The sequence below is a fragment of the Peromyscus leucopus genome, chromosome 1 (assembly GCF_004664715.2).
Source record: "Peromyscus leucopus breed LL Stock chromosome 1, UCI_PerLeu_2.1, whole genome shotgun sequence".
Classification (NCBI taxonomy): domain Eukaryota; kingdom Metazoa; phylum Chordata; class Mammalia; order Rodentia; family Cricetidae; genus Peromyscus; species Peromyscus leucopus.
In genome coordinates, this window is record NC_051063.1 from 39,568,842 (window position 1) to 39,581,903 (window position 13,062).

Consider the following 13,062-nt stretch of genomic DNA (forward strand, 5'->3'; position numbering starts at 1 on the left):
GACTTCTTAGCTATGCAGTTGAGGTTCTAAACCTCTCTGAGGTTCCATTTCTGAATAGTCATACTGGTGACTAGAGAACTGCTGGAAGGGGTATATGAGCTTGGATGTGCATGCTTGGGACATGTGAGTATTCCTGTCATCATCATCTTCTTCTTCTTCATCTTCATCATCACCATCTTCTTCATCATCATCCTTACCACCTATGCTCAGTTCCTCACCAGCTGACAATCAGATATACTCATGGATAAAACACCTTTGCTTTCAAAAGGTCTTTAAGGCTATGACCATGACACCCTGAAAGTGCCTCATCTGTCAGAACGTCTTTTAAGATTACCTCTAAACTGTCTCCTAGCAGAAGCCTGAAATATAATAATTGGCCATTTCTTCATCAGGCTAAGCATGTGTCTCATGCATGAAGTCACTTTGTACACCCACAAGCCACCTTGGATAGATAACCCATGCCATTCTTTATAAAATTCAGTCCATTGAGAAAAAGAGCTCATGGCCCTAGCAAGACTAGAAGACACATAAGAAAGATGACAGAAAACAGGATGATAAAAGCCACTGCCCATGGAAACTAGAAGGGCTCATGGAAACTGGGGAAGCAGAATGATCTTTGTGACAATCCTTCCAGGGCTGCCTGTCTGTCTGCCGAGGTGCTGAGCCCCAGCCAGTAGGTAGAGATGGTGTACAATTGGAGCTCTTATCCACATGTGCCACAGAGTTCAGAGGGGTGAATAATGGCTTCCTTAGAACAGAGGGGTGTTTGATGTGGGCTTGTCATCCCCACCATCCTTCATTGAGACCTGGAGCCAAGATTCATATCCCCTGTCAGAGGCTCATCCAACATCCCAGGCTGGCCTCCACCAGGGTCCAATTTTATACCTTCTCCCTGGGGATGGCAGGCAATCTTTCAGTTCTAGAGACGGGAAGACACAGCAGTGCTCCATTTGTCCTGGGAACTACTTAGTGATCAGAATGAACTAGAACGAGGAAACTGGAAACAGTGTCTCAAAGGAACACATTACCACAGCCATTTACCTTTTCCTGCCATTCCTGCTCATGGCCTCATACACAACCCCCACCTCTGGCCCCAAGCCACATTTCCCCGGCAGTGTTGCCTTGAATGGTGCTATATTCTTCAGCATCAGCCCAAGGTACTACTGTCACAACAGACAGGTGCTCACAGGGTGAAACATGCCACAAATGCCAAGCTCAGATTCATAGGGGAAATAAAACTGCTTAAAACAAGATGAGAGTATCTGAATGGTTCAGTGGTAAGGTCCACACCACTTCCCTTCCATCCTGTGTCCCACTTCGGTCCTTACACTTTCATTCAGTTTGTTAAGTCTCTGGTGTTTGTTACGCAGAGTGCTGGAGGCAAGGCGACACTCAGTAATAAGTATGTCCAACTCCCCTCTCCGAGACACAAAGTTCTGAGCCTGTGACATGAGCCTGTGACTATGAACCAACCCACAGCAAGTGAACCTGTGTGCTGTTCACTTTACCCTTTGGCTTTCACACCAGCCGGCACAAGGGAAGAACTCAAGCATTAACTCTACGAAGCTAATGTAGCATAGTGGCATCTGTGCTGGTTGGTTTCTCTTCAACTTGACACAGGCTAGGGTCATCTAGAAAGAAAGAACCTTGACTGAGAAAACTCCTCCAGCAGGTTGGCCTGGAGGCAAATCTGTGGGTGTTGTCTGGATCAGTGACTGATGTGAGAGGGGCCCAGCCCACTATGGGCAGTGCCACCCCGGTCCTGAAATGTATAAAGAAGCAAAATAGGCAAGCTTGTAAGCAGTGTTCCTCCATGGCCTTTGCTTCAGTTCCTGCCTTGAGTTCCTGCCCTGACTTCATCTCATAATGGACTGCAAGCTGTAAACTAAAATAAACTCTTTTCTACCCAGGTTGCTTTAGATCATGATGCTTATCATAGCAATAGAAGGCAAACTAGGACAGTGAAAATTATAAAAACCAATATTCTTCTCTGTAGTGGGTAGCCATTCCAGCTTGGATCTGGAAGTTCCAACCCCCATTGAGACTCTGGCAACTGTCACGCCTACGAGGCGGGGCCAGGGGGCCCGAGAGCTGGATGGGTGAGCGCTCTCTCTGTGTGCTCTCTCGGTGCCGGGATGCTGAACGGTGGAGGTTGACTGTGCAGAGCTCCGGAGAACACCGCTGGACTGCGTTACACCTTCCCCAGACCGTGAGACCTACCCATTACTTAATTTGTGAGTTACGCCATTAAATAAATATCCTTTTAACTACGTGGAGTGGCCAAAATAATTTCTCCAATATCTGGCGCCCAACGTGGGGCAAACTCCAAAGGCCTAGGCAGCTCCCGCGTCTCCTCCCTAGCTGGCGGGTACCTAAACCGCCTGCAAAGTTCCATATAACCAGGGAACACCTACACGGTTCCATTCCCGAAAAAGGGAGCAGCTAGTCCGATCTCAATTCTCTAGCTTAGCCCCAGACCAGTGAAAGAGGCAGGAGAGTGCTAGCTCCGATTTCCACCATCTCCGCCATTTCTCCATCTCCCACCTACTTCCTGCCTGGCCACCTACTTCCTGCCTGGTCACTGGCCATCAGTGTTTTATTTATATAGAACAATATCCACAGCACTTCTCCATTATGCAATTGTTCTGGGGAAGAGTGTTGTCCTCATCTCTCATTAAAATTAGACAACAGTAAAGATGTTACACAACATCATTGCTATTTGTGTGACAATGGCAGGTAGAGTCCTGGGCCACAGGTCTAGAGTGAGGCTGGATCTGCCCTCAGGTTATTGTGTGACTGTGAACCCTAGGATTTCCCTGAGCCCAGTGCCAGGTAAGACTGACACTTCTGTCCAACAAATCAGGACACATGAAGTAACAAGAACTCAATGATAGCTGTGGAATAATCAATTCTCTTGCATACTGTAAAGATTTGTCACTTGAATTGGTTTAATAAAACACTGGTTGGCCAATAGCTGGGCAGTAAGTACAGGCTGGGTGACCAAACTAAGAATGCTGGGAAGGAGAAGGGTAGAGTCAAAGGAGCAGCCAACCAGATGCACAGGGAGCAGGAGATGAACATGCAATGCTAATAATGGTACCGCTATGTGCAAAGCATAAACAGAAATATGGGTTAATTTAAGTGTAAGAGTTAGCTATTAACAAGTTTGAGCTATTGGCCAAGCATTTGCAACTAATAGTCTCTATGTGTTTACTTGGGACTGGGCAGTCAAGACAGGAAAGCGTCCATTTATAAATGATGCTCTAAATCACAAGTCTGAGCCAGGGAGCATGGGTTCACTGCTTAAATACACAGCTGAAGAACAACATGGTAGGCTCCAGATGTGCAGTTTGGGCCCATATAGTTTTCTTTTCTTTTTTAACACTCATTTTTTTAAAGACAAGGCCAAGTGTTGCACAGGCTAGCCTTGGACTCCCTTTGTAGCCAGGGATGATCTTGAACTTCTCATCTTCCTAACCCCCACCTCCCACGTGTTATGACTACCAGTAGGCATCATCATGCATGGTTTATTAGGCTCAGAGGACAGAACCCAGACATTCATGAATGCTAGAAGAACATTCTACCAACTGAGCTATATAGGCAGCCACCCCCAACCTCCCACACACATGGTTGCTTAACAAATTTAAATGGATTCCAACATTTGAAAATCAGAGGACTTTATATTTTAAATCTGGATTATCAGCTGTCTTAAAGGATAATGGAAAGTCTGACAGCCCCAGACTAGAGACTGAGCATTGAGCACCACCTTAGCTATCTGAAGGTCAGGCTCACCCTTCAGACTGGCCCTGTCTCCCTGCATCACTGTTGCTCCCACTATACCCAGCTTCCCTTCAGACCAGTGGTCTGGACTTCACATACATGTGGCCAGTCAGTCAACCTAACCAGGTTAACTACTCAGTAATTCAAACCAATGTATTTTCAATACTCTCTCAGGGTTTCGTTATCAGTACAAGAGAAACTGCTGATGAAGGAGTGTTCCAGGCCTGGTGAGGGCAGTAGTTAAGCAGAAGAATGAGAAACGTGTGTTGGGAAAACATTTTCCAAAGAAGAAGGTGAGAGAGAGTTGGGGACAGAGCTGAAAATGGTCAATTGAGCCCACATCATGAAAGGGCAAATCCCAGATATCATGTGTTATTATTTCCCTCTCTCCATGCCAGAAACTCCAGGTGTAGTGTAGGGTTTAGGGGCTAAGTTGCCAAGCTCCCCACTGCACACACCCCCATCTGTATGATCAGTATTGAAGTAGGAGTCTAGGCCTCAGGAAGCGTAAGGATGAGCATGGAGTTCTCAAAACCACCCTCTACCTTCACATACTCCTCCTTCTGGAAGCTTCCTGAAGCAGCCAGAGGCATCCCATTCAGACCCAGTGGTAGCAGGAGGCAAATATCCAGGTTTTCTCCCAAAGTACTTCAAGAGAAAGAATGGGAGAAAGAAAGATGGCCAAAAAAAAATCCTTCTTTCAGCCTCATTAGAGCCCCTGCTTAACTGAGCTAAAAATAAAACTAATTGCTTTTGCTATTCTAATGTGAAAAATCAGTTTTTAAAGGATCAAGATCTCTCTCTGGCTGCAGAAACCATTGAATCGGTAATAGACTGGCTGCCAATGAATTATGAATGTCGTAATCAAGCCTTCTTGGAAGGCCAAAGTCTTGGTTACAAATGTGGGTACTATAATTAGAAACACACTGGAGTGGCCTGAAGCAGACCCCCTCTATCTCTTATTCTTCTCTCCTAAAAGGGAAGAGATGTAGCCTGCTGCCTCAGAGATGTGGGTTATTCTTGAACAATGCCTCGCTCTCACTGTGAAAGAGGCAGCTACACAAAACCACATAGGAACAGCACCCCTTCACCTCCCACCCCTACAAGATCCCACCACAACAGGTTGGATGTGCCAAGTGTCAATTTCTACTCCCTAGAAATCGACAAACTAGAGTTACCAAGGACAGCAGCTTGGCTCTTCTAATGCACAAGGCCCAGAATATTGGCTGGGGTGACAGGCAGTCATCCATTCCTTAGCAGGAATCAACTACATTCAGCCCTTTGGTTTGAACACTGCAAGCATGGAGCTGTGGTAGCTGGGAGGAGGGACGTATGTGTCCGGCAAGAAAGGTCGGGGGGACAAATGTCTAAGGCTGAGGCTCAGGAGGGATAAATGAGGCTATTGGCTGTCTCCCAGCTTAGGCCCTCAGGAAGGAAGGAAGGAAGGAAGGAAGGAAAGAAGGAAGGAAGGAGGAGGAGGGAGGGAGGGAGGAGGGAGGAAGGAAGGAAGGAAGGAAGGAAGGAAGGAAGGAAGGAAGGAAAGGGAGCCACCCACCCCAAACAAGCACACAAAATCTAGACAATATGAAAGCCTGTTGGGATAGACAGTCCAAACCTCAGCAGGGGCATCCATCCTGAAAAGTCTTGTGCCTGGGAATGGGTTTAAACACCTCAATTTCTTAATGAAGTTCCATTCTGAGAAAAAAAAAAAGTGACCAGGAAGTTACTATCATTTTCCACACCTTCGTGTCTCACTAGAGAGTTCTGTTGACAGGAACTGTTTCCAGGAGCTGGCCTTTCCTCAGCCCTGGGCACTCGGGTGGGACATCAGGGTTCTGTTGCTCTCTGAGGCCCCGTATACAGGATGAAGTAGCTTCCTCCATCTATTGCCACTTGTAAAGATTGTCCATGGAGGCTTAGATGATTTGTCCCTAGCTCTGAATACACATTAAATTCACCCTGGAGACTTTAAAAGGATATTCAAATAGTTCCCAGGGCAATTAAATGTGGGTGGCCACAAGCATTGTTAAATTCTTCTAGCCATTCTAGAGTGCGAGATGGCCGAGAACCACTGGCTTAATCATTCTCTTTGAAACCTATTCTCTGACTTTCACCCCATCCCATCATTTTCCATGGGTTTCTCTGCCATCAGCCACCGTGAGCACAGAAATACTTTCATCCCTCTGTAGCAAACAGGAAGTCTCTGTGTAATGGTTAGTGCTAAAGATCAACCTGACAGAATCTAGAATTATCTGGGAAGTGGGCCTCTGAGCATGCCTGTGGGAGACTGTCTTGAGCTTGTTGCGTGAGGTGGGAAGACCACCCACTATGAGTGGAATGTTCCCTGATTGATATCATGGACCATGTAAGCGGAGAAAGAGAGCTGAGCTGAAGTGAGCATCCAATGTTCTCTACTGTCTGATTTGTAGACGTGATGTGAACAACTGCTTCAAGCTCGCACCTCTTGACTTCCCTGCCATGATGGGTTGGCTATACCTTGAATCTCTGAGCCAGAATAAATGCTTCTACCATAAGTCACTTTATTAGAGAATTTTATCTCATCAGTGGGAAAGCACCTGAGACACTGTGTACCTACCCCAGATCATCCCACTGGGAAATGTTTTCAGCCCCATCTTACCCATAGTAACAGAATCTTCTTCTCCAGTCATTCTGTTGGACCCAGCATCCTGTGGAGAAATCATTCTCAGCAGGATATGTCCTGTCTCCATGGGAAGGAACACCATAATCAATCACAGTCAGCAAAGGGAACAGAGACAATGGTGGAGCAGGACCCTCACATTTGTCAGATCTCAAGAAAATTCCACAACTGGCTTACGGGAAAAGAGAGCCACAGAAAGAAAGTTATGTGCCCATTAGCCAGTTTAGTAAATCAAGTTAACTTAAAGGACTTGGCCTGAACCCAATACTGCTGAACCTACTGCAAAGTGAGGTCCCCAGGCCAGGAGTGTCAGCACCTTCTGAGAGACTGTGAGAAATGCAGAACCCCAGGACTTTTGAGGACATTCTCCGGGCAGCTATTGTCACAATGAATTTGGGAAAGAGCTGTTAGGAAGTAGGCAAAAGAAACATAGCAGTGAACTCGGCTTCCACCCATGTGAGGACTCCCAGGGAGAACATGAGCAATGCTCAATCGTACAGGAGAACGGAAATGCTGTGCAAGGAATTCATGTGCGTGGAAAAACACAGAGCTCCAGAGCTCAGGGACACCTGGGCCAGGTCTCAAAGGAGATCCCTTTAAAAGGCAGGAACCTGCCACTCTTCAGCATGTTCCTCTCAGTCCTGGAAATCTCTCTCTCTCTCTCTCTCTCTCTCTCTCTCTCTCCCCCTCTCTCCTTGCTTTAGTTCTGGATGTGGTCAGTTGCTTCTCATTCTCATCTTCTCTCCCCAGCAGGCTTGGAGCTCCTTGGGGCCAGGGATGGTGTATTGTCCTGTTCTGCCGCCCGTATATAACACAGGATCTCACCTGCCTCCTGTAAAACATGCCTCAAATGTGCTTTGCAGCTGTTTCCAGAAAGATTAACCAACAAGGGAAGGCCTGCCCTGACTGTGAGTAGAGGAAAGACAAGGTGAGGTAAGAAACATGTCTCCATCATGCCCTCTCAGACATGAGGAACCGCCACTCCTAAGTGATGAACAAACAGATCATTTCTTCATCAAGTTCTGTTGGGTGTGCAACAGAGACCCTTTGTGAAGTGGTGAAAGGTCTAACACAACAACCCCCAAACTGACTTCAGATCTCAAATATCAGACCATGGCAATTAGTCATAGAATAGCCAAAAATCTCTACACCACCTACATTTTATTTGGCTGATAATAGAGTAGTCCCTCTATTCTGCAAAGGCTCTGTAGTTCCCAACATTCTTAGCTAGATCCCAGAGGAAGAAAAGCCTTAAATGGGGCTTAAGAGCAGGTGGAGGGGCCTATTTGGCACCCGACCTGGCATGAGCTCAGGAAGACCAGCTCGTCCTTAACCATTAAACTCTTGATACAGCAGGACTCAAAGGTGCCTCCAGTCAGTTCTGCAGAACCATCTACCTCATCCCATCCCACTAAGCCTGTGCATGGGCAAGCACCCCGTAGGGATACATATAGTCTATGGTAGCATCTTTGCTGTGTAATGGGAAACATGAGCAGAATCTAACAGACACTGTAATTTTCCATACCTTAATCTATTCACACAGTCATGTATTTTGTATCCTCTTCAGAAAGACGGGGAAGAACCTGCATACTAGCATGACTTGTGTTCAAATCCTGACTCCAACACATTTAAGGTGTGTGACCTGGAGCAACTTATTTAATATCTCTATGCCTCAGGATCTTCATCAATACAGTGGACATTATAGTATTGATATCCACCTCACATTGGTACTCCAGGACTGGATGAACTTATGCCTATACGAGCATGTTCCTGGAACAAACCACACATTTAATAAACATCAGTAGTTACTTAGCTGACCTTATGGGGCTCACCTTCAGCAATTACCTACACAGGTACAGCACCAACCAGCCACATCTCTCTCCCATATCCCCTCTGTTTGTGTTGTGTGTGGCAGTCATCCAGCTTCTCTCCTGGGTCCCAGCCAGGCTTGAGCCTCTGCAGTATCTCATGCCTCAGAGAAAGCAGTGTGCTCTAACGTTGACTGGATGATTCCTGTTCTCAAAAGACATGTTCTCAGCAAACTATGAAGCAAGTGTTTGGTGATCTAATTCATGTGGCAGTGTGATAGACTAGAACATCCACATTCGAGAGGAGGCTGATAATATAGTAGTCCCTCTTTTAGATACTTGTTCTTTTAGAGGGATCCCAAGTCTCACCTCAAGAACATGCCATCAAGTTCCTGCACCGAAGTTCAGGCTTTGTCACATCAGTCCAGTAGGTGTTCTCAGGTTGAAGGGAAGAGGAATCAAAATGTCTAACCCTTCTACAGAAGTATCAGAGGAGGAGGAGAAGGTCTAGATTCTAGAGTCTAGAAAGAATTCCCAGGCAGGTGGATGATTTGGTTGGTTCACTGTTCCTGGATTTGAGATCACAATTTTTGGATAAGGATATTTGAGGCACCTATGTCTCTATCATCCCCACCAGCAAGCAATAATATAGCCAACAACTGCAGGGACCGCCTAAGCCACCAGGGTCAAATACCCACTGGTATAGTGAGTCCCAGGAGCTGCTCTTGTCCTGTGCTCTTCTAGCACAACCCAGCAGAAATCTCGGCCACGTTCCTGTCTCTAGCAAGGGGCCACTCTCACTGCAGGTGCAAGGGAACATGGCCCTAACAGCAGGGAGGCTCAACAATCTAGCTTCTCTGGCAGGACATGTGTGTCAACCATATGTGTAGAGAGGGGACATGACAAGACCAAAGAACATGGCACGGGAACACTTACAGGGGGACGTAGCAAGTGACCCTGGAGTCTGGAAAGAAGAAATGGAGCTTTGGGCTCCCTTCTTTCTGTGTTCTCCACTTCTGAGGCTTCAGCATTACTCCCCAGGCCCCATCATGCCATACGACTACACACACCACACACAATTAACACAATCACAGTAGACACACTAGAAGTGCAGCAGACACAGCCTCAGAGTCAATGGCTTCTGGGTACAGGGCTTCACTTTGCAGAAATTAGGCCTGAGCAGGGACCAGCTGACTAAACTCCCTCTTTTATTTCCTGGATGGTTCTAAGACTTATTGAAAGGATGCCTTTGACTTTTGGTCCAAGAATGAGCCCATAACTGAGTCAGGACTAGAACCTGGTTCCTTAGAGTTCCTCCACTCAGTGATAGCTTATGAGTAATTTTTGGAGATGGCTAATATTGGATTTCCAAAGAGAGACCAGTGTGGTCTACAGAGCAAGTTCCAGGACAGCCAGAGCTACAGAGAGACCCTTTCTTGACAAAGATTAACTTTAAAAAATGTGTCTTTATCATTGGGTAATACTCATGATTGAGAGTCTTCTACCTCAACATTGATAGTTCCTCCAGAAACAGCTATCTAGACCTGGCTGACAGGTCTGAAAGGCAAACCTCATGGATATGGATTATCTTCATTTGGAAGAGGAGGCAACATGGAGAAGAGAGGACCATATCTCTTGCTCTCAACCAGCGATAACCCACAAAGAGCCATCAGAAGCTACCAGCTGTCTTTATGCTTAAACATCCATTTCTCTCCATGTACAAGGCAAGATTGTTCAGGCAAAGGATAAGGAAGATGAAAAGAAAAAGAAAAATTCTGTGGTCAACGTTGTCTCCTTTGTATCCCCTCTTCGGATCATCTATTTTCTTGATGTGACAGATGTCACTTGACTTATGATGGGCTTGCATCCCTATAGACTATTGTAAGTTGAAAACATTGTAAGTCCAAAATGCAGTTACTACACCTAGCCTACCAAATGTCAGGCCTCAGTACCACAGCACATTATAGAGTGTGTTGGTAATCACATGGCTGACCAGGAGCTATGTGGCTCATTGCTGCACAGCATTGCAAGAGTTCAACACTGCATAGCGCTAGCTTGGACAAGGACCGAAATCTGAATTCTAAGTACATACATTCCTGAAGGCCTATCACTTTTGCATCATTACAAAGTTGAGAGTCTGGGGAAGTGGTTCAGTCAGAAAATCACCTGCCGTGTAAGCTTGGGGACCTGAGATTTACCCCAGAACCCACTTTTAAAAAAAGCATGGTGCTACACACTAGTAATCCCAATGCTGGGGAAATGGAGATAGGTAGGTCTTGGGGTTCACACTTGTAAGCCAGTTTAGCCTCATCAGTGATATGTGACTTATATATACATATGTGTGCAGGACACACATACATGTATGTGCATAAATAACAAAATTTAAAAAAAAACATAAGTTGAATTATTATAAATTGTCTACTGTTTTCTCTTCTACATAACAAGGGGATTTGGGGCTTAAGAGAGAGATCAGAGTGGAGAGATGGGGTTCAAGGGAAGAAATATAATGGACTGCTTCAATCCAAGCTTTAGGTGACACTACCTGTCCTAGTTAGGGTTTCTATTGCTGCAATGAAACACCACGACCAAAAGCAAGCTGGGGAGGAAAGGGTTTATTTGGCTTACACTTCCACATTGCTGTTCATCACTGAAGGAAGTCAGGACAGGAACTCAGACAGGGCAGGATCCTGGAGACAGGAGCTGATGCAGAGGCCATGGAGGATGCTGCATTACTGACTTGGTTCCCCTGGCTTGTGCAGCTGCTTTCTTTTAGAACCCAGGATCAGACCCCTCAGGATGGTACCACTCACCATGGGCTGGGCCCTCCCCCATTGATCACCAATTGAGAAAATGCCTTACAGCTGGATCTCAAGGAGGCATTTCCTCAGCTGAGGCTCCTTCCTCTGATGACTCTAGCTTGTGTCAAGCTGACACCCAAAACCACCCAGTACACTACCTGAAAATAAGAACCAGAGGATTACCTTCAGGCTTGGACAGCAAGAGACTCAGGAACAGATCATGGAAAAGGTGATCTGGAATAACTCAGCACCTGGCAGTTGGCTGCCCACACAGGGAGCTGAACGGCCCAAGAGCTTGGAGAAATGAAAAAAGAGTGAGTTTTAAACTAAGAATTGCTCCAGTTCCTCTTCTTGCTGGCTCAGGATCCTTGGACAGATTTTAAACTGGATGATACTCGGTCTCCTCATTTAGAACAGGCCATAAAATGTGACTCACAGGAATGTCATTAAGATTAAATGATCACTGACTGTTGAGTATCTGGAATAAAACAGACACTCAGTACGCAGACCCCAGCTGCATATTGACTTTTCAGTTTTCCTGTCCAGGTTTTCAGTTTCCCCAAAATGAGCCTCAGCATGCTTCGCTGAGGGGACTTTAGAACTGTTTTAAAGAACAAAGCATTTTCTTGAAGAAGAAGAAGAAGAAAAGAAAAGCTAGATCACATCAGAACATTAATGGTTCCGTCGTCCTTGTCTCTCCTTTCCCTGAGATATCTGAACTCTCCCCAGAGACTAATGGTGGGGCTCTCATCACACCAGGGAAGACCTGGATTCTTATAACTGTTATGCCACTGGCTTCCATGTCTCCTCCCAGCTCTGCCTGCATGCATGTGTATGTGTGTGTGTGAGTGTGCTGTGTTATGGTGTGTGATGTGTGTGTTTGTGTATGTGTATATGTGTGTCTGTGTGGCATGTGTATGGTGTGTGTGGCTGTGTGTATGGTATATTGTGTGAATGTTGTGTATATAGTGTATACGAGTATGTGTGTATGGTGTATGTATAGTGTATGTGGGGTCTGTGCATGTGTGTATGACGTGGTGTGTGTGTTATGTGTGTATGTGGTGTGTGGTGTGTATGTGTGTGGGGGGGTGTGTAGTGTGTGTATGGTGTGGTGTGTGTATGTGTGGTATGTAGTGTGTGTATAATGTGTGTGTGTGTGTGTGGTGTGTGTGGAATATATATAGTGTAGTGTATGTATAATGTATGTGGGGGGCTTGTGAGGTGTGGTGTGTGTGTGTGTGTGTGTGTGTGTGTGTGTGTGTGTGTGTGTGTGTGTGTGTACAAGCATATGCACCACAGGTCAACCTTGGGTGACCTACCTCAGGAGCCATCCACCTCATCTTTTGAGGCAGAGCCTCTAACTAGCCCTGGGGATCATTGATCTGACGAGGCTGTCTGGCCAGTGAGCCCCAGCGCTCCTGTCCGCCTTCCTGACAGTAGGATTTCAAGCACATGTCACCCACCCAGATGCTAACGATTGAACTCTGGTCCCCGAGTTGCACAGCAGTTACTCCCCAGCTCACTCTCAGCTGTAGCTCTTTCATGGTTAAAATGAAGAACGCTGAGTGTGATCAGTGATTAATCTCTGACTTCTGCAACCTGAGATCTAATTACTGGCTCTCCTGTCTCCCTCCTACGCCTTCCCCAGACAATTATGCCAAATAACTATTTATGGGTACACTATCACACATCTATTTACCCATCACTTGAATCTACCTACTTCTTGTCAGGTTAGCAAAGCCATCACGTGTTGGCTTGTTCCAAATCTGAGCATCGGCATGTGGCCAAATATAAACAACTATCACAACAAGGACAAGTCAAGAAGTCTGAAAATATATTTGCTGTTTTGGTAGTGAGAGGGAAAAGTGAAGAATGTACATCAAAAGATCCTAGGGTCAGAAATATGGCTTGGCAGGTGAAGGCACGTGCTACCAAGCCTGAGTTTGATCCCCAGAACCTACAAGGTGGAGAGAGAGAACTGAGAACTGACTCCTGCAAGTTGTCTTCTGACCTAGTT